The sequence below is a fragment of the Theropithecus gelada genome, chromosome 18 (assembly GCF_003255815.1).
Source record: "Theropithecus gelada isolate Dixy chromosome 18, Tgel_1.0, whole genome shotgun sequence".
Taxonomy (NCBI): Eukaryota; Metazoa; Chordata; class Mammalia; order Primates; family Cercopithecidae; genus Theropithecus; species Theropithecus gelada.
In genome coordinates, this window is record NC_037686.1 from 61,648,933 (window position 1) to 61,670,937 (window position 22,005).

General features: G+C 36.8%; 1 protein-coding gene and 1 pseudogene across 3 annotated transcripts in view; both read left to right on the plus strand.

The window, feature by feature from the left end:
* CCDC102B (coiled-coil domain containing 102B) overlaps positions 1-22,005 on the plus strand; it is a 342,881-nt gene that overhangs the window by 27,143 nt on the left and 293,733 nt on the right. The window lies entirely within an intron of this gene.
* Positions 8,222-8,642, plus strand: LOC112611569 (annotated as a pseudogene). The gene has a single exon (XR_003116689.1). The product of XR_003116689.1 is annotated as an NADH dehydrogenase [ubiquinone] 1 alpha subcomplex subunit 1 pseudogene (transcript).

Sequence of the window (22,005 nt, forward strand, 5' to 3'; positions counted from 1 at the left end):
TCCTCATCCGGTGGGCCTGTGATCTCACCCTGCCTCCATTTGCTTTGTGATATTTTACTACTTTGTGAAGTACGTGATCTCTGTGACCCACACCCTAGTCGTGCACTCCCTCCCCTTTTATAATTGCTAATAAAAACTTGCTGGTTTTATGGCTGGGGAACATCACCGATCCTGCCAACATGTGATGTCTCCCCCGGACACCCAGCTTTACATTTCTCTCTCTTGTCCTCTTTCCTTTTATTTCTCAACCCAGCCGGGACACTTAGGAAATAGAAAAGAACGCACGTTAAACTTCGGGAGCTGGTTCTCCCGATAGCTATTTCTTGAATCTTCCTCTCAGACTTCAATGCCTGGTGCTCCTTTTGGGAATGTTGAGAAATAAAATCAAAGAGTAAATATTCTGTGGCAAGTTGGAGCAGCTCTGTAAGGGCCAGTCTAGTAGGTGCTCTTGTGGATGGTGGCAGCTTGTGTCATGCATGCGTTGGACAAGTCCATATGGCATATGGCTCTGTGACTCACAGCGCAAATAGTGTTAACTTTGGCCAGTGACTGGAGCTTATGGCAGCTTCACTCGCAGATGTTTTGCAGTTGCTGTCAGGGCAAGTGTGTACTTACAAATGGCTTCCATCCAATGGTGTCCAGATTGTTTGGGGCAGGGCAAATACAGGCAAGTCAGAGGGTCAAGCCAGTGTTAGCAAATATGCATGGGCTGCACCAATGGCACGCACCTTTCCCAGACAGGCATGATTGAGCGACGGATTACATTTCCTCCTCACAAGAAAACTGGATGCCTCTGTCGCTAAACAGAGCCCACTCTCAGTGCAATTCTGGGGTAGCTGAAGCATGGGGCTCTAAAGGGGACAGAAATGAAGAAACTGTGAATGTACCGAAGGGGATAGAGTTGTACTACAAATAAGACTCAGGAATAGGATTGCCAATGTTGAAATATTTTCAACTTTGCAATAAGGCAAATGCCTTCCATATTTGGTTATCCTAAAGAAAGGAAAAGGTCCCTTACCCCAGATTTTGTCCAGATGTGAAGACTGTTCACACACACACACACACACACACACACACACACACCCCAAGACGATATAGAAAGGTTTATTGCTCAGATAACAAGGCTTTCTTGCGACAACAGGGTGGCTCCTTAGTGGGTCCAAAAATGGTTTGAGAGAACAGAGAAAGCAGTTGAGCCTGGGGTTTTTACTAGGTTAGTGATAAGGAAGGAGTGGGGGTTCCCATAGGTAGTTTGAAATTCCCACTGGCACCAAAGGAGGGAGCACCTCAGCGTTATTATAAACTTTCCCAGGTGCAGAGTAGAAGGAGAACAGGGAGAGGTGAGGGTTCAAACCTGTGCGTGGTCAAACATTAAAAAATGGCGGCTGACTGTGTGTTAGCTTTCTAGGGCTGCTGGAACAAGTGACTACAAACCGGTGGCTTAAAACAACAGATTATTTGTTGCCTCACAGTTCTAGAGGCTGGAAATCTGATATCAAGATGTCTCCAGGGATGATTCCTCCTGGAGGCTCTGAGGCAACATGTGTTTCAGGCTTCTCTTTTAGCTTCTGGTGATGGCTGGCAGTCCTTAGCTTTTCTTGGCTCATAGAAGCATCACTGTGGTCTCTGCCTCTGCCTCATGATGGTCTCCTTGATTATCTGTCTTTGCGTCTCTTTTCCTCTTCCTATAAGAGCACCAGTCGTACTTGATAAAAGGCCCACCCTACTCCAGTGTGACCTCAACTAAATTACATCTTAATTACTTCCAGAACCCATTTCCAAATAAAGTCACATTGACGGGTACCATGGGTTAGGATGTCAACATATATTTTGGGGAAACACAATTCAAACCACAACTGACTATTAAATGTTACATGCCAGTCTTTGACAGAAGTGATTAATGCTTGTATATAAGGCAAACATAATGGCAGACATAACTTCTTGATGGTTAATTTATCCTTAGTGTAAATTTAAGTGGTCATGGGCCACTGGCATAGATTGGGTCGGTGTCTGGTAGGGCTGAAAGAAATAATTATCTCCATTAATCCTTTCTCCCTCAGTGCCATTGAGTTTCTGCTATGATTTTTGCCATTACTAACCACTGTGTAATAAGAATGAAATTTTGCTTCACTAACTTCTTTAGGGGCTGCATATTGCTTTGTTTTCTAAATGTGCTGGGTATAGAGACAGTACAGTGATCATCTTTGAACTCTTTAAAAGAGACACTGTAGTTAAGGTAATTTATGGCTGGTTTGTAACAGCTCTAGCTATATTTCTGGGGATGCCTGAATATCTGGCTTTAACTTTTGGCCAAGATAATGGTAATGGAATTTATAATGTTCTGTTTAAATTCTGACCCTTAGGGCCAATTTTTTAACTTACGACTTTCAACTGGCATAATGGGTTAGACATCCTGACCTATGGGTCAGAGGTACATTAAAAATCTTGAACCGGGCACACTGGCTCACACCTGTAATCCCAGCACTTTGAGAGGCTGAGATGGGTGAATCACCTGAGGTCAGAAGTTCGAGAGCAGCCTGGCCAATGTGGTGAAATACCATCTTTACTTAAAAAAAAAAAAAAAAAGCCTGGTGTGGTGGCACACGCCTGTAGTCCCAGCTACTCGAGAGAATGAGACAGGAGAATCACTGGAACCCAGGTGGCAGAGCCTGCAGTGAGCTGAGATCATGCCACTGCACTACAGACTGGGTGAGACAGAGTGATACTCCGTCTCAAAAACCAACCAACCAACCAGCCAACCAACCAACAAAAAACTCTCTTACATCTCTGTCTTGAGCTCTCTGAAGCTTAGATTCATTGCATGGTTCCATTCACAAAGCACATTAGTGTGTGAATAAAGACCCTGAGGAGTTAGCACTGGGATCTCTCAAATGCTCAATGCTTGCCTCCACTCCAGTCTCTTTCTCTAAATGGACCAATCAGTTGCCTTTAAACCAAAGCCTCGCAGGAGAATGCTCTATGGAGTCTTGTCCTTTCAGATACCTGAACTCCTGAAATGTTTGGAGAGGTTGAGGGAAGGCTTGGGAGTAAATTAACACAAAGTTTATGGTCTGAAGACACTTTAGTCATTTCAATGAGTGAATGCCTAGCTTGCAGCTGATGAAAGAACTTCAAATCTGTCTGATTATTAAGAAGAAAGAACTTCAAATTTGTCCAGTTATTATTATTACTTTGTTGTTGTTGTTGTCGTCATTGTTTCTGTTTTTCAGTTGAGTGTGAGCAGAAAAAGAAACTGGGGATAAATTAATTTTTTTGTCCTACAAGGTCAAGACAGTTTTATTTTGGATTTAAATTCTTTTGGATTTTGAAGTCTTTGGACTTGAACACTTTTAGGATTTGCATTTAATTTCTTTCTGAAAATACTGTTAATAAGACTATATCAAACATATGGGACGTTTTCTATAATTGTTGGAATTTTACTAGCAGAACATCTTTAGGCAATTTATTATTTTAATATCTTATTGTTGTAATTCAGTTTCACTGAGGATCTTCTGATACGCTCTGTTGAAATTCTTAAGTGGACACAGTTTGGATAGGAAATGAGATAGAGAAATAATTTTTGGCTTTGGTGGCAGACGTGTCTTGGAACTAATTTATTGTTGTTCTGACTATTTTCAGATCCATATGGGACAAAATCAATACTAACAACTATTGAACTGTGGAGGTTTTAACATTTTCTGAAAATTTTTTGATGCTCCTTTTATAAGAGTTGGGGGATTATGTCTTTTATCATGAATCTGGGCCCTTTCAGTGACTAGCTTATAAACAATATCATACAGAGAAAGTGAAGTTCCTAACTTCCAGGGCTAGGTAGAAAAAGCAGTACTGCATCCTCCTGGTTCTCTTGGCACATTTGTTTTGGAGCCATGAGTTACTACATAAGAAGTCCAACCACCTGGAGTAGTGACCTGTAGGTGCTCGGGTTGACAGCATCAGTTGAGGTCTGGTACCACAGATTCAACTACGTAGGACCAATCACCAGCCACGTGCGTAAAGATGCCTCTCAATGATTCCCCAGCTGTGTGGTTACCCCCAACTGTTAAATTGCGCCAGCCAAGACTCCAGAGATGGTGGAGCATGTGTAAGACATTCACGCTGCTTCATTCTGTGAGCATTGAAAAGTTATTGTACATCACTATGTTTTGAGTACTTAGTTATGCAGCAGTTATAACCAGAGAATGCTCTCTGAAGTCTATCCAAAGGGGTAGTAGTTAGCATGCAATCCAGTCAAGACTGAAGTTGGACATCCTGTCTGTTATCGAGTTTCCTTCCCCTAGGAAAATAGCCACAGTCCTGATGGAACCATGGCATTAACCCAGAGAGCCAGGAGAATGAAAAGCTGAGCACCATCAGGGGAGACCTGTTCTTCACTTCTGGAGTCAGTAGGAGAGACTCTTGTTACCTTCCCAGTCACTCCCCACAGAGGTAGGAGAGGAGGCAGTGGAAGTGATGGACTTGTTGTTATTTGAGAAGAAGTTGGGTGTGCTTGGTTCAGCTCACATATTTCTGTTTTCCTCACTGGGGGCCAGCCTGACCACAGGGAACATATGGCCCTGTTTCAGCTGCCCATGTTACACATGTAGGGGGCCTGGCTCACTTAGGGCAAGCATGTGGGGTTGTAGTGTCTTCTGTGACTAGGACTAATTCCGCAAGTCAACTAGGAACCTTATTCTCTCCTGCCTCCCACACTGTATAGTACCTCCTACAACTCGGTCTGTGAAAACAAAATATTTTGTCCTTCAATGCCCTCATTTCATTTAAAAATTAATTTTTTAATGAAGATATAATTGTACATATTTATGAGATACATAGTGATATTTTGATACATATATAATGTATAGTGATCAGATTAGAGTAATGAGCATATCTATCACCTTGAATATTTGGTACTTCTTGTGCTGAGGATATTAAAAATTCTCTCTTCTAGCTATTTTGAAATATACTAGAAATTCTCATTAACTATAATCACCCTACTGTGCTGTCAAACACAATAACTTATTTCTTCTATCTAATTGTATTTTTGTACCTATTATCCTACTTCCCTTCATGTCTCCCGCCCTTTTTCAGACTTTAGTAACCATGATTTTCCTTTCTACATCTATGAGATAAACCTTTTAAGCTTTCACATATAAGTGAGAACATATGGTATTTATCTTTCTGTTCCTGGCTTATTTCATTAACATAACGTCCTTCACGCTCATTCATGTTGTCCAATGGCCTCATTTCTAATCTCATTTTTATTACATTCAGAACTCAGGTGGGGATGGGGAGGTACCATTTGTTGGGCTTCTTTAAGATGCCAAGACAATTCTCCTGTATTTATCTCATATATTCAGTCATACTATTTACATGGTCATGTGATTCATCCAACCACAGACAGACAAAGTAGATCTTTATTGTTATTACTAATTTATAGCAAATTTTAAAAACATATGCAATGCACAACATCTTGTCCTAATCCTTTAGAAACAGACTCTAGATTTAAGCTTAGAAACCAGTCTTTCAATATATTACTGCCACATTAAGAGCTTCTTTCAAAAGAGTGAAACTCTGCATAATTTCTGGGCACTTAGAGTTACTTTTACTTTAACTATTTCTGAATGCTATCCATCACATGACAGGGTGATAAAACATTTGTAGATTACTAAAGAAAATAGTTCCAGTGTTTTCAGCTGGGAATCCTTTTCAATCATAATACATTTCAAAGGGCTGCCAGAAGATTTATTAACTTTTTCTCAGAAATAAATCTTAAACAGTTTGCTACCCAATGTGATATGCTTTTTTCATAATCCAAACCATACTGAGATTGCACAAAAAATGACAAAGTCCCTAGTTATAGAATTCCTGAACAGTGAAATTATGGCTTCAGAGGTAGGAACAGCCCAATATCTTTCATTTCAAGAAAAACACAATTTTCTAACTTTTACCTCTACAGGCAAAAAATTTACTTCTAAAATTATTTTGAGTCTTATACCTCAGTGTTTACATTTTATCCCTAAATTAGTAATTTTTCTTTCTTTTCGTCCACACAGATTCTATACCCTTACTGGGTTATCATCTTTTTTAAAAAAATTGACAGTTTTATTAAAATATAAGTGATATATAAAACTGTACATATTTAGTGTATACAATTTTATAATCTTGAACATATAGATATTCCCATAAAAATCATTACCATGATCAAGGTAATAAACACATCTATCACCTTATGTAAACACTTTTTATGGTGAGAACATGTGACATAAGATCTATATTTATTTATTTATGTTTTAATTGACACATCATAACCATACACATTTATGGGGTACTGAGTGATATTTTGATACATGGATACAATGTGTAATGAGCAATTCAGCATAATGAGAACATCCGTCATCTCAACCATTTGTCATTTCTTGGTGTTGGGAATATTCAAAATTCTCTCTTCTAGCTGTTTGAAGATATACAGGAAGTTATTAGCTATAGTCATCCTACAGTGTTGCAGAACACTAGCACTCATTCCTTCTATCTAGTTGTAATTCTGTATCTATTAACCATTCTTTTCCTCTTCTCTTTCTCTGCTCCCCTTCCCATCCTGTCGTAAACAGTATTCTATTCTCTACTTCTATGAGATCTTTTTATTTTTTTCTCTCCCACATATGAGAGAGAACACAGAGTATTTGTCTTTCTGTGCCTGGCTTATTTTACTTGACATAATGTTCTGCAGGATTATATCCTGGAAACAAACTTTTAAAGTGCATAATATAGTATTGTTAGCCATAGGCATGGTGTTGTACAGGTTTCTAAAACTTATTCATCTTGCCTAACTTAAATTTTATACCCATTAAGCAACAATTTTCTATCTTCCTGTCTCCATCTAGCCCCTAGCAACTGCCATTCTCTTCTCTATTTCTATGAGTTTGACTATTATAGACACTTTATGTACGTGGAATCATGCCGTATTTCACCGTCTATGACTGGTTTATTTCACTTAGCATAATGTACTCCAGATTCATCTGAGTTGTCACATATGGCAGGACTTTCTTCTTTTCAAAGCTGATTATGGTGATACACCATTATATGTATATATCACATTTCTTTCCGTTCATCTGTCAATGGACATTAGGTTGTTGGGTTTTGGCCATTGTGAATAATGTTGCAGTGAACATGGGAGTTCAGATGTCTCTTTGAGATCTTCATCTTAATGCTTTTAGTTATATACCCAGCAATGGGATTGCTGAATCGTATAGTAGCTCTATTTTTAATTTTTTGAGAAACCTCTATTCTGTTTTCCCTAGTCATTTCACCATTTTAAATTTCCACCAACACTGTTAGAAGGGTTCCAGTATCTCTATATGCTCACAAATGCTTGTTATCTTTTCTGCTTTTGATAATAGCCTAACAAATGTGAGAAAATATCTCATTGTGATTTTTATTTTCCTTTCCCTGATAATTAGTGATGTTGAGCACCTTTTCATATACTTGATGGCCATTTATATGTCTTCTTTGGAGAAACATCTATTTAAGTACTTTGTCTGTTATTAAACTGGTGTGTGTGTGCGTGTGTGCGCGCGTACGTATGTTGCTATTAAGCTGTAGAATTCCCTCATATAATTTGAACATTAACCCCTTGTCTGACTGCCTGAACTAGAGTTCCAGATACAATGGAGTGTTTTCTCATTGTATGCATCCTGATGAGATTGACCTGAATATAAAATCTAGAGCATGAGCAAACGGGCTGAGTGCTAGGCATCCATTTTACTGTCTGATAGTTTTGTAGTCAGCATGGTGACAGAAATTTCCTAATTTGACAGCTTCATACAGCTGTTTTCCCAAAGGAGTAGTTTTCAATTCTTTCATCAGCATTATGGATAGCAACCTCCTCTGTTAGCAACTCTGGCAGCAATGATAGCACGTTACCCAAATGCTTTGTAGGTAATAATGTTCTGGAGATATTTCTGGAAGCATAGCCTAAGCCGAGTGCTTTGGCCCTTCCTATTTTTCAAGCTATTTAATATGTAGTAAGACATCCCTTTTTCAACCTAGCTAAAGCAGATTCTGTTTTCTGCAATGGAACTCTAACGTGTAAATTATTTATGAAGTAAAAGTATAGCAACATGCATAGGATGATAAACTCCAAATAACTCAGAATAGTGGTTTTGACTGGCAATGTGTGGCAGAGAAAAGCATAGAAGAAGGGAAATGGAATAAGAATGGGGAATGCGACTGGGAAGGGAGCCGAAGCCCGGTCACCTTTCAAGGACCCAGAAGCAGGGTTTTGGCCTAGGTAACGGGGCAGAGATGTGGTTCGAGATTCTCCCTGGACTCGCTGCCATGGGCGTGTGCTTGTTTATTCCAGGAGCGGCTACTGCGTACATCCAGAGGTTCACTAATAGGGGCAAGGAAAAAAGGGTTGCTCATTTTGGGTATCACTGGAATCTGATGGAAAGAGATAAGTGCATCTCTGGAGTTGATCATTACTATGTGTCAAAGGGTTTGGAGAACATTGATTAAGGAAGCATTTTCCTGACTGATGAAAAAACAACTCAGTTATGGCCATCTACCCCTGCTAGAAGGTTATACAGTGTATTATATAACATGCAATGTGTTATGTAGTGCTTAATAAAAATAAAATAAAAAAATAAGAATGGGGAATGCAGATAATTTCATGGCATTATTTTTCAATTTTTATTTCTTAAATGATTAGTGAGTGCCTGCATATTTACTATGTCAATTCTTACACTTTTTGTGTATGAGAAATGTTTTCTTTAAAATAATCTCACCAGATATTCTTTGGAATTTTGTGGATGTGTTTTCTCAGCTGATCATCATTCTTCTGATGTTCTCTTATAAAAACTTAGATATCTCCAGTCTCGAGGATAAAGATATGAGTGATACAAACCAGTTAACAAGCTTATTGCAGATGGTCTCAACCACTTCCACTCCACATGCACACCTCACACACCACACACATTACCACACATGCAAAGTTAAGAAACACAGCATTCTCCCTCCTTTCCTCTCTCTCTCTCTCTCTTTTTGAGACAGTTTTACTCTGTCATCCAGGCTGGAGTGCAGTGGTATGATCATGGTTCACTGCAGCCTCAACCTCCTAGGCTCATGCGATCCTCCCACTTCTACCTCCAGAATAGCTAGGACCAGAGGGTACACCACTGCATTTGGCTAATTATTATTTTATTTAAAAAATGTAGAGATTGGGTCTTCCCTTGTTGCCGAGGCTGGTTTTGAACTCCTGGGCTCATGCAATTCTCCCATCTAGTCCCCTCAAAATGTTGGAATCACAGACATGAGCCACCATACCCAGCCAGTATTATCTTTTTATGTGGTTTATATTAATATATACACACTAAAATTGTAAAAACATGGAATGATTTTTTTCAATAACAAACATGATTCAAATATTCTGTTTTCTTTTTTAAGCACTCTGTATGGATTGTGTACAGACAGGTTAAAACTCAATTCCTCTTGCTGTTCTTCAAAGCCTTTTGATTGTAATCAATCTGTCAATACTGCTGTATAGCAGTTTCCTCCTTTGGAAAACAGAAAAAAACATATTAATTTTCTTAAAGTTTTTTGTAAGAGTTATTTTTCAACTGGGCGTAAATTATTTCACAAAATATTTGAGGAGGTTTACAACCAAAATTATGACAAAAACAATAGCAAGACTTTTGGCAAAATGAAAGGAACACAAATAATTCCCTCTCTTTGTCTTTTAAAATCCCATTTAAACATCCAGTAGTTAAAACAAAGACAGAAAATTCTGCATGTTCACTGGAAATCAGTCAGAGGTTTGTGTATTCCACATTTTAGAGAACTAGAGGAATTGCTGCTAAATTTAGTACGAATGTAACTGAACTGAGCAAACCTACGTAGAAGTGGTATGAGTCTCTGAGACAAGGATATGCAGACAGCAGTGGTAGCTGAACATTCCAGACAGTACAAAATTTGAGGGGAGGGCTGGGCATGGTGGCTCACAGCTGTAATCCTAGAAATTTGGGAGGCTGAGGTGGGCAGATTGCTTGAGACCAGGAGTTTGATGTTGCAGTGAGTTGTGATTCCACTGCTGTACTCCAGCCTGGGTGACAGAGTGAGCCAATGTCTCTATTGAAAACAAAAGAAAAGGAAAGAAAAGAAATTGAGGGGAGAGGTTTGGAAGCAAAGATGGGCTAGGGAGACTGTTATGGACTGAACGTGTCTCCTCAAATTCATGTGCTAAAATCCTAACTCCCAATGTGATGGTGTTAAGAGGTGGAGCCATTGGTACCTGATTAGATAATGACAGTGGAGCTTTCATGAATAGGATCAGTACTCTCACAAGAGAAGCTTAAGAGAGGTTTCTAGCTCCTTCCACCATGTGAGCATGCAGGGAGAAGGTGGAAGTCAAGGAAGAGGAAATGAGCCGTTTCCAGATACTGACTGCTAACATTTGGACTTCCCAGGCTCTAGAACTATGAGAAATAAACTTCTGTTGTGTATAAGTCACCCAGTCTATGGTATTCTGTTATAGCAACCTGCATGGAATAAGATGGAGACCATCAGATAAAACACTTCTAAAGTTTTTCTCTATTCTTTCACTTGGATTTATTGAAAAATGCAAGTAACTTGCATAGTTGGCATTTAGAAAACTATGCAGAGCCTAGAAGCAGAGAAAGTCTTAAACCTGATCTCCTTCAAAGAGAGAAATAGGCTTATGGGAGGATGTGCTCCCCAGAAAACCTCTCCAAGTCTTTGTTGTAGCCACTAAGCTCCTGGCTGTGGTTTGCATGAGGATCTAATTCATCATTATTTAGCTCAGCCTGTTGGACCTCTGGACTTGGAGACAGGCCCTGCTGTGACTGATGTGGGCAGGCTCAAGCACTGAAAAGTTGTAACGGAACAGAAAACAAGCATGGAATCTATGAAAAATTCCATACTTCAAAAGAAGGTAATCTCCATTTCTCTACACATGAAAGAGATTCTTATAATTTTATTATAAGAAATAGAATAGGGATATTTTATATTTATAAAAGCTACAATGTAAAGTACAAATATAAAAATTACAAATATTTCTATTTTGCTTGATATGGAATGAAATATGTAAAGCAAAATCTGCCACAAAATTGTTAGAAAAGTAACTGAAATGGCGGCTGTCATGTATCCATGTAATTAATCCATAATATATTTAAGACAAAAATAATATTTTTAAAATATTGATTACAAAATTGTACTAATGATCAAATTAAAAATTTGAACTCAATATTGGAGAATTCAATTTTCTTACCAATAGCCATAGAAAAACTATAAGAATCAATCATGTAGAAGACCAGTAAAATAATTTTATAAATTACAAATAATAGAAATAGCATATAGAGTTGCTATATTTAGCGTATAAAAATACACATGCTTGAAACATTTCATATACTGTTTTAAATAATTATGAAAGTGTAGATAAAAGAGCTGTTCAATCAACACTATTAAGAAAATGTGATAATTCTAAATATTAAAATACATGAGATTTAGCCAAAGATTTAAATAGATATAAATACAAATTTTAAATAATCTAGTTATCAAAATTTTTTTTAAAAATCAAGCGAAGTTTATATATGGTTCATGGAAGATTTTCTGTAAGTATTATTTTGAATCACTAAGTTATTTCAGGCAAAGAAATAAGTGCAAAAAGAAATAAAAAATGAAGATGAGTAAAATTACTTAGGATTTTAAAATAGTTAGATGAGTAAAATTACTTAGGATTTTAAAATAGTTAAATTTATACCAATAAATTAGTCCATAGTAAATTAATCTAATAGTATCTATAGCTTCTAAAAGAAATATAACAAAAGCCCTTAAACAATAAATAGATGGTTCTCTGAACTATTCTATCAATACAAAAGAAAACACTCACAAATTGAAGTAAGAGAGGCAATATAACAGATAAGGAAGAGATTCAATAACTCTGTAAGAGAAAGTTATCTTCTATTTATTCTACTAAATATGCATACTTCAATAATGTTTTAAAATGCAAATTGCCAACATTGATTTAATAAGAAAATATCCTCTGTAGACTGATGACCAGCTCTGCCACATATAGTAGGCAATGCTAGTTGTAAACTTCTAAAAGGCAAGAGAAGGCATGCCCAATGTAATCTTTATGTTTAAATGGCTCTGCTTGGAGTTTTGCAGTATGGTACAAAATGTGTACAGCTATACTTGGTACACAAATAATGATCAAGACAGAAATGGAAAAGATACTGAAGTGTTACTTCTGAGGAAAACTCAGAAGCCAAGTAAGTCAATTCAATAAGAAAAGGGAATGCAGATGTCCCCAGTATTTTCTAAGCCAAGTTATGTGCCACTACAGGCATGTCCTGTTAATGCAGTGTTGCATAGCATATTCATGGTTTGGAATGTTGTATCTGGGGTGTGTGTGCGTGTGTGTGTGTGTGCACATGTTTGTGTGCACGTGGGTAACCCATCCAAGAGCATCCTGAGTGCTGGTGAGAACTGGGTGGTGGTCAAGCCTCTGCTCCAGTGTTACCTCCTTAAAGTGTCAATTCCATCATTTTTCTATTGGAAAATGTGCCCTGCATCCATCAGAAAAGGCTTAACTATTACTAGAAATCCTGCCTACAGCCCGAATTGAAATACATTCTGTTATATTATAATTGCATTATATTCTGAATTTTTTTTCTCCTTATCCCTGACATTTTAAAGAATATACCGTGCTTGCTTACATAATAAGGACATGATATTAGCTTGCATGAAGAAAAATGGCCTTTTTGTCTTTAGTAAGATTGTAGTTTCTAGTGAAAGCTATGATTTTATGTATGACTGTTGACATTCTTGCCTCTCCAAGGAATCCTTAGAAGATAAAATGTCTCTTTCCTCTTGGTAATATTATTTCAAAAATAGACTTAATCTAAAACAGCTGTTGAAATTGATCCCAAACTGCAGAGTAGGAAAAGGAGGAATAATTTTATTGGGTAAAACTATACATAACAAACTGGTCAACCAGATGGAATTTTCTCTTAAAAAACAACTAATGCTATTTAAAAAAAATACATACTGGTGTGAAGAAAATTATATAAAATGAGTATAACTTTTTATTGCTTTATATTAATTGTTGCTAGATATTATTTCCTTTTTTGTATTTTATTTTGCTCTACTTATTTCCTCACAAATTAAACATTAAATAATATTTAAGATTTTAAAGAAAAAATAATAAGAAAAATTATAGCTCTAGTTGGCACTTTACTTTTGCTACATAGCTTCTAATATGCTTTCCTCTTTCAGAAGAATTTGTTATAGTGTAGTGTAAATTTAATGTTCTGAAGAGGAAGGGTTATACCTCACCTCACTTCTGTCCCCAAAGTCAGTGCATGAACAAATCACATGTGCCTGGCCAATTGGAAGCTCCAACTGGAAATTTTAGCCCTTGAACAAATATTAGAAAGACAAGAGATGGTTAGAATTCATTTACAAAAACAGCAGTGGTAGCTGTGTCCTGCTGACTTTGAAAAGATGGCCTTTTCACCTCTTCTCAGCTTTATGGTGGTGTCTTGATTTGTGCCTATATTACAAGCCAGTCTTCTATTTCTCTTAGAGTCCAGAAGTATTAACATGTTAAAAATACATTTTCATTTTATTTAAGGTATACAAAATTGATTTTGATACTTGAAGCTGAAGACATATATGTATATATTTGTATTATACATGTAGATGTATAATGTATGTATTATATATGTAGCTATGTAGGTATGTATTAAATATGTATATATGTAATATATATAAATAATTTGGTTTGGTTTCTATAAACACAATATTTTAACAAATCAAATATCTTAAAATTGTACAAGTTAAACATGTTTGTGCTGCAGTAAGAATCAGTATTATTTAAGATATTTCTGTGAGAGAAAAGAATGACAATAGATTGTTTAACACAAACTATACAGGGATAGCATGCTGGAAAACTCTAGCACACCATTATCAGTAGGACTCACAAAAAGATAAGACCTCTGTAGCTGTTACAATCTATAATGTAAGCATCACGGTAAATTGGTGGTTATGACCCCCAAAATTCAATGGTGCTGGAGCTTAGGATACTAAGTGGAGAGGAGATTGTGATAAGCTCTGATAAGAGAAAAAAGTCATGATATCTATAGCTTTAAAACGAAGTCATTCTCTTTATTTTTTGAGAAATAGCTCCTGGCTTCTTGCTGGGACCCAGGAAGATTAAATGCTTGTTTCATACATAAATGAGGCAGAGGGGTTATTTGAAAGCCTTTTTAAGACTTGGTGGTTCCTTATATGCCAAATCCTTCCCCATCCCTATAGTAAGAAATGAGCAAAACAAACTTAACAAATAAAAAATACAACAACTTAAAACAAGCAAATCTATAAAGACAGAAAAAAAAAACCTTAAAAAACCCCAAATGGATGAAATGATCTTTCAAATAAGAAATAACAACAGAATGCCACCCCTACCTAAAAAAACAAAAACAAAACAAACCAGCAAGATACACTCAGGCTTGAAAAGAGCTTCTGAAAATTAAAACTATGAAAGCACTATTAAAAGCTCAAGAGAAAGGCTGAAAACGGTATTTAGGGAAACTCATGGAGTATAACAAAGAAAGAAAAAGTTATGTAAAATATTGGGGAAAAATAAAGGAATTTTATTACTAGTCCAGTATGTTTAATATCTTAAAAATAAGACTTGTGTCACGAGGTCAGGAGATCGAGACCATCCTGGCTAACACGGTGAAACCCCGTCTCTACTAAAAATACAAAAACTTAGCCGGGCGTGGCGGCGGGCGCCTGTAGTCCCAGCTACTCGGGAGGCTGAGGCAGGAGAATGGCGTGAACCCGGGAGGCGGAGCTTGCAGTGAGCTGAGATCCGGCCACTGCACTCCAGCCTGGGTGACAGAGCGAGACTCCGTCTCAAAAAAAAATAAAAATAAAAATAAAAATAAAAAATAAGACTTGTGGAGCCAGATAATTGAGATAAGAGAAAGAAGAAAATGTTTAACACAATAATCAATAAACTTTCATATGAACTTAAATACATGAGTTTCCATATTTAAAGGACTCATTGGGTACTCAGCTCAAATAATAGACATGAATATGTAGCAAGACACCATGATATTTTAATTTACCAGCATTAACAGCTTGTAGTGGTCAAGGGAAGAAGTAAAGGTGAAGGGAACAGGTGACAGTCACATACAAAATAAATGGGATTAAGAATGACATCAGACTTCTCAACAGACATATGGAGGGCCAGAAGACAATGGAACAATGTCTTACAATTTTGGAAGATGATACTAAGTATAGAATTCTATACACATTCAAATTGTCAATCAGGGTTTTGTACAAACTAAAAATGTTTTAGATCTGTAAAGTATTCATTTATTTTTATAAGTACTTTCTATGGAATGTAGATTTTTGCCAAAATGAGGGAGTAAACCAAAAGAAAAAAGAGGATATACAATACTCAAGATTTAGGGAAGTCTCGGGTGGCAGCTGGATTGTAGACCTACAGAGCAACCATACTATTATGGACCAAACAGATGCCCACACTTCTGAGAGTTCTGCAGGAACATTCCCCTCAGCCCTCACCCCTCTTTGGGGGTTACATTTGATGAAGAAAACTGCTTTGTTTGGAGTTTCAGGGGCAGCCTGCATCAAAAGACTGATCACTGCAGGGGTATAAACGCACAGTTATCTCACCCCAACTTGGAAGGGGCCATCTCAATTCCAGAATACTGAGGTAGTCTCCTTCTGCCAAATTGTCCTTCCTTCTCCATTTCACAGTTGTAATCTCAAGTGCATTTCCTAATAAACCTCCTGCACACTAAGCTCCATCTCAATTTGTGTCTTCTCAGAGCCATTTAGCACAGTTTGGTTTTAAACTATTTACGTGAAATACTGTCTTAAAGTAAAGTTAACAAAAATGAGTAAAGTAGTCTGACACATTAAAGTAAAAATAAAAGATGTAAGTAATGTTAGTGTACAAAATTCACACCCCAACGACCTGTAATATAGAGGAGTTTAAATTAGAATGCAAGCTTTAAATTAGAATACCATCAATGTGAAAGAGATGAACACAGTTAATTACATGACTTGCTAGGTGTAAGATAAAAATAAACTTGCTCCTAAAGAGAAGGACAGTGTATTACTTTATTTCAAGAATAAAGAGAAATTTTTCTCATGAGTTATTAAACACTTTTGTTGTACCAGGTATCATTGTTACATTCATTTATCTGGTCCTTCCAAAGACTTGTAATTGTACAACAGAAATCTTCAAGGACTACACAGTAAGGTGTAAGAACCAGCAAAGGAAAGATATAACCGTCGCCCAGTGTCACATTGTCACTATAAAAGCAAATGCGTGGTGCTATGGGAACCCAAGGACCAATGCTGAAGCTGATTTTGGTGTCATAACAGGGTATCCAGTGAAAGTGATGCCTAAATTTAGGTCTGAAATATGAATAGGAGTTAGATGAATAATGAGAAGAAACAAGCAGAAAACCACTAAAGTCCTTTCAGCGAGAAAGATAACAGCTTGCCTGGGTGAACTGAAAACTTTTCAGGATAGCTGGATGACAGGGTTTGCCTAACCTAAATTTATCTTCATCCTGGAGTAAGAGCCTCTTAATTTTGTTAAGATACAATGTGCAAGCAAAAGAAAAAAATTCAGCCTCCTTTGTAGCAAAGTAAAGGCATATTACTTATTTATGACCAATGAATACAAGTAGAGATGCTGTATTTCCCATGGAATCCTCTAAATGGAGGGAGTGCACCCTTCTGTGGCTTTCCTTGTTCTGCGCCGTGGAACACAGCTGAGTTTGAGCACGAAGCCCATCAATTTTCAGTCTTAATTTGTCTTTCTACACAAACATCTCTGGCTACAATTTCCCTCTCAAACAAATTTCATGGCCTCCCACAAGTTATGATATGTATTATTTTTATTTTCTCTAATTACACATTTTTAAACATTCATCTACAACTTGCTTAGCTGTGAAAATAGTCTTTATGTAGTACTTCTTTGAAATTTGTTGGAAGTTTTTCAATTTTTATAAATATTCTATATAAGTTCCTAGAGAATTCATTTTGTAAAAAGTTTCTGTGTGAAGCAGTTTCTGGTAACTAGTATTCTCTGTTTACCTGGGTAATCAGTCAATACTTGAGATATGTTGAAATATCCCACTCTGAGTGTGAATTTGTCAAATTCTCAATTTTAAAATAATTTTTTATTTAAATATTTGAATCTGTATCATTTGCTCTCTACACTTTTTAGAACTTTTGTACTTTCCTGGTGAGGTGAATATTTTATCATTTTCTTTTTTTTTTTTTTTTTTTTTGAGACGGAGTCTCGCTCTGTCGCCCAGGCTGGAGTGCAGTGGCGCAATCTCGGCTCACTGCAAGCTCCGCCTCCCGGGTTCACGCCATTCTCCTGCCTCAGCCTCCCGAGTAGCTGGGACTACAGGCGCCTGCCACCTCGCCCGGCTAGAATATTTTATCATTTTCTTGTAAATTTCCTTAACACTAGCATAGCTTTGTGCTTTAAGATCTGTTTTTGGATATTATATAACTACACTAGATTCCTTTAAATAATACTTTGTGTTACAGATTTTTATAAATGTTTTAAAAATTTAACCCTTATAGCTGGGTTTAGTTTATATCATGGTTATTTAACTGTATTTAATTTGAGAAGTTCAGTTCATTTACGTTTATGATAATTTTTTATATTTTTGACTTATTTTTAAAATCATTACTTTGTGCTTTCATTTGTTCTGATTTTCCACTGCTTTTTAAAAATCTTTTTTGATTGACGGAACTTGTATCTTTATCTGTTTCCCTTCTTCATTTTAAAAATTTTTTGCTAGTTTCTAAGTAATTCCATTCTGTTTAAACTTATTTTGGATGGTGTCCCTTGACATTTTACCATCCATGTTTACATAAATGTTGTTTACAATTACAGTAGTCTCTCCTTATTCAACGTTTTGCTTTCCACAGTTTTGTTTACCCACAGTCAACCGTGGTTTGAAAATAATAAATGGAAAACTCCAGAAATAAGCAATGCATAAATTTCAAACTATGTGCCCTCATGAGTAGCGTGATGAAATCTTGTGGTGTTGCTCAGCAAAGACTTATAAAGAAGGCTAACATATCTCTTATAACCTTTTTGTCCTCCAAATATTTTATGGAGAACATATTTGCCTTAAATGTATTGTTGTTTGGGATGAAATAATTTATTATAACTAAATTTTGAAATATTCCTTGACACTTTCTAGCCTAAAATCTTTTTTGTTTCCATGCATTTTCTCCACACTGAACACATTCCCACTCACTAGTCACTTACTGGCCATATGGACTATCCGATTGACTGTCATGGTATTCCAGAGCTTGTGTTCAGGTAACCCTTATTTTACTTAATGATGGCCCTACAGCTCAAGAGTAGCAATGATGGTAATTTAGATATGCCTAAGAAAAGCCAGAAAGTAAAAAGGTGAAAGGTCTGTATTTTATAAGGAGATAAAAAAGCATCATGTGTGGAGGTTGTGAAGACTACAATAAGAAACAACCTACCTGTGATATTATGAAGAAGGAAAGCAAAAGTCATGCTACTTTTGCTGTTGCACCTCAAACTGTAAACATTACTGCCACAGCGCATGATAAATATTTAGTTAAAATTGAAAAGGCATTACATTTGTGGGTGGAAAACAGGAACAGAAACGTATTCTGATCCATGGCAATTGGGTTTGGTACTACCTGTGGTTTTAGGCATCCACTGCGGGGGCTTGGAATGTATCCCCTGCAGTTAAGGGGGGCTACTGTAATCAATATTTTATCTCAGCCTCACAAACCACACAAAGGCCTTAGGGGGAAAAAACTGCTAATATCTTCTTGATTTATAAAGCATTGTTTCTGATATTTTAGACATGATTTTATAATTTTATGTGGGTTATATTATTCAAATTTACTTACCATTTAATATAGATAAGTTTGGTTTACATTTATTTACTGGACTCCTGTAGTCTTTAAAGACCTTTTTTCATGCTTACCACATTGTAAACATGGAGAATGCTCGTTTTTTTAAATGAATCATCTCCCTGTTTCTCATACAACTGTATTGACAGTTGCCATGGCACAACCTCCTTGGAGATTACTTATGTAAGTCACAGGAAAGGGCGCCTGCAATATTTAGGTGGATTTGTAAAAAAGCTAGATGGAGTTATCATATGCATGCATGGTTGCCCCTTTCTCTCTTATGTCCTTTTCATTCCTCCCTAGAGGAAAGGATAAAAGAGTCAAAGCACAATAGCTATATTTAGAATATTGGCAGAAAGATTCTTTGTATTCTAACAATGTAAAAAAAAATGTTTCCTCGATAATAGCACGACAGCCTAATCTGAAGAATTAAAGATTTTCTGTTCTGAGAATACTATGATATGCTGATGCAGAGGATTTTGAGGTTGATTGCCTCTTTCTACACTCAATAATGATAAAAATATAAACACTACCAATACTCCTCAATACAGCAATAGAATCTAGCATTTGTTTTCCCTTGTGTTAACCTCTAGGTATTTTTTCCATGTGAGTATAATAATAGAGTAACTGTGGCTTATAAAGTAGCCTTTTCCGCCATTATCATATAATTACCCTTTGTTGAATGCCATGTGCCCAAAAATGCATTAGAACCTTGATCATCATTGCTTTCTATTCTCATAGCTTCATAAGAACTCCATTACGCTTACTTTTTTAAATCAGGAAATTGAGAGAATTTGCTCAAGATTAGACAGATAATGATGATGAGAGCTGGGCTTAGATTCAAAATCTTACATTCAAAAGCTAAGGATCTTAAGTACTCTTTGTTTGAAATTTGATCCACTACACTCTTGCCTCCAACAAGGCAACATTTCTTGCTATAATTTCCTTTCTGTTATTTCCCTTCTGTATACTTTTTTCCAGTGAATTTTATTCCAGGTGCTCCGTATAACACTACTATGATTACTAATAATAACACCATGTTGACTCCATAGAATAGCATTGCATGGCAACTCACTGTTCTTTGAATTATTATTCAAAATAATAATAAATAAATTATTCCAATTTATCTGTGCAACAATCCTATGAGGAAAGTTTGCATGACTTCTAGTTTTACAGATAAGTAGCTAATGCTCACAGAAAGTAATTCAGTTTTTCAAGGTTACCTAGTTAGTATATGGCAGACTCAAATTGTATTCCACGTCCTCCAATTTAAATTCCAAAGTTCTTTATTTCACAATAGTCAATTATTGTAAAGATAAAAACATGAAACAAACAATAACCTTCAAACTACTTAAGGATGTAAGGCACCAGGGTAGCAAATTCTTGGTTATCTGTAGACTTGTAAAGAATGCCAGAGTAACTCTTATAACATTTTTGACCTCCAAATATTTAAGAAGAAAATGTTAGCATTAATTTATTATTGTTGCATTAGCTAATTTACTATAATTAAATTTTAGAATATCCCTCAACACTTTCTAGCCTAGAATTTATTTGGCAAGTGACATAATAAGATATGTTTATTGCAGCACTATTCACAATAGCAAAGACTTGGAACCAACCCAAATGTCCATCAATGATAGACTGGATTAAGAAAATGTGGCACATATACACCATGGAATACTATGCAGCCATAAAAAGGATGAGTTCATGTCCTTTGTAGGGGCATGGATGCAGCTGGAAACCATCATTCTCAGCAAACTATGGCAAGAATAGAAAACCAAACACCGCATGTTCTCACTCGTAGGTGGGAATTGAACAATGAGATCACTTGGACACAGGAAGGGGAACATCACACACCGGGGCCTGTTGGGGGTGGGGGAAGTGGGGAGGGATAGCATTAGGAGATATACCTAATGTAAATGATGAGTTAATGGGTGCAGCACACCAACATGGCACATGTATACATATGTAACAAACCTGCATGTTGTGCACGTGTACCCTAGAACATAAAGTATAATTTTAAAAAAAAGAGAAAAAAGAAAAAAAAAAGAAAACAATGGGAGTCCAAAGCAGGCAGATCACTTGAACCCAGGAGTTCGAGACCAACCTGGGCAACATAATGAGACCCTGTCTCTAGCCAAATAATAATGATTAAAAAAAAAATAGCCAGGCATGGTGGCACAGATCTGTAGTCCCAGCTACCCTGGAGGCTGAAGTAGGAGGATCACCTGAGTCCAGGAGTTCGAGGCTGCAGTGAGCAGTAATCATGTCACTGCACTCCAGCCTGGGTAACAGAGTGAAACCCTGTCACAAATGAATAAATAATAAATAAACAAACAAATAAATAAGCTGGGGATGGTGGTGCATGTCTGTCATCCCAGCTATTCTGGAGGCTGAAGTAGGGAGATTGCTTGAGCCCAGGAATTTGTAGCTGCAGAAAGCTACCATAGTGCCAACACACTCCAACCTGGGTGTCAGAGTGAGACTCTGTCAAGAAAGAAAGAGAGAAAGGGAAGGAAGGAAGGAAGGAAGGAAGGCAGGCAAAGGAAGGGAGGGAGGGAGGAAGGAGAGAGAGAGAGAGAGGGAGGAAGGAGAGAGAGAGAGAGAGAAAGAAAGAAGAAAGAGAGAAAGAAGAAAGAAAGAGAGAAAGAAAGAGAAAGGAAAGAAAAAGAAAGAAAGAGAGAAAGAAAGAAGGAAGGAAGGAAGGAAGGCAAAGGAAGGGAGGGAGGGAGGAAGGAGAGAGAGAGAAAGAAAGAAGAAAGAAAGAGAGAAAGAAAGAAGAAAGAAAGAGAAAGGAAAGAAAAAGAAAGAGAGAGAGAGAAGGAAGGAAGGAAGGAAAGGAGGGAGGGAGGGAGGAAGGAAAGAAAAAAAGAAAGAAAGGGAAAGAAAGAGAAAATAAGTGGAAACCAAAGGCACTATAGTAATTTTTAAATTTACATAATCTATCTCCTTTTAGCCCCTTTTGGAATCATTCTGTAAATTTGCTAATACCATTATATACATCAGTAACATTTAGCAAGA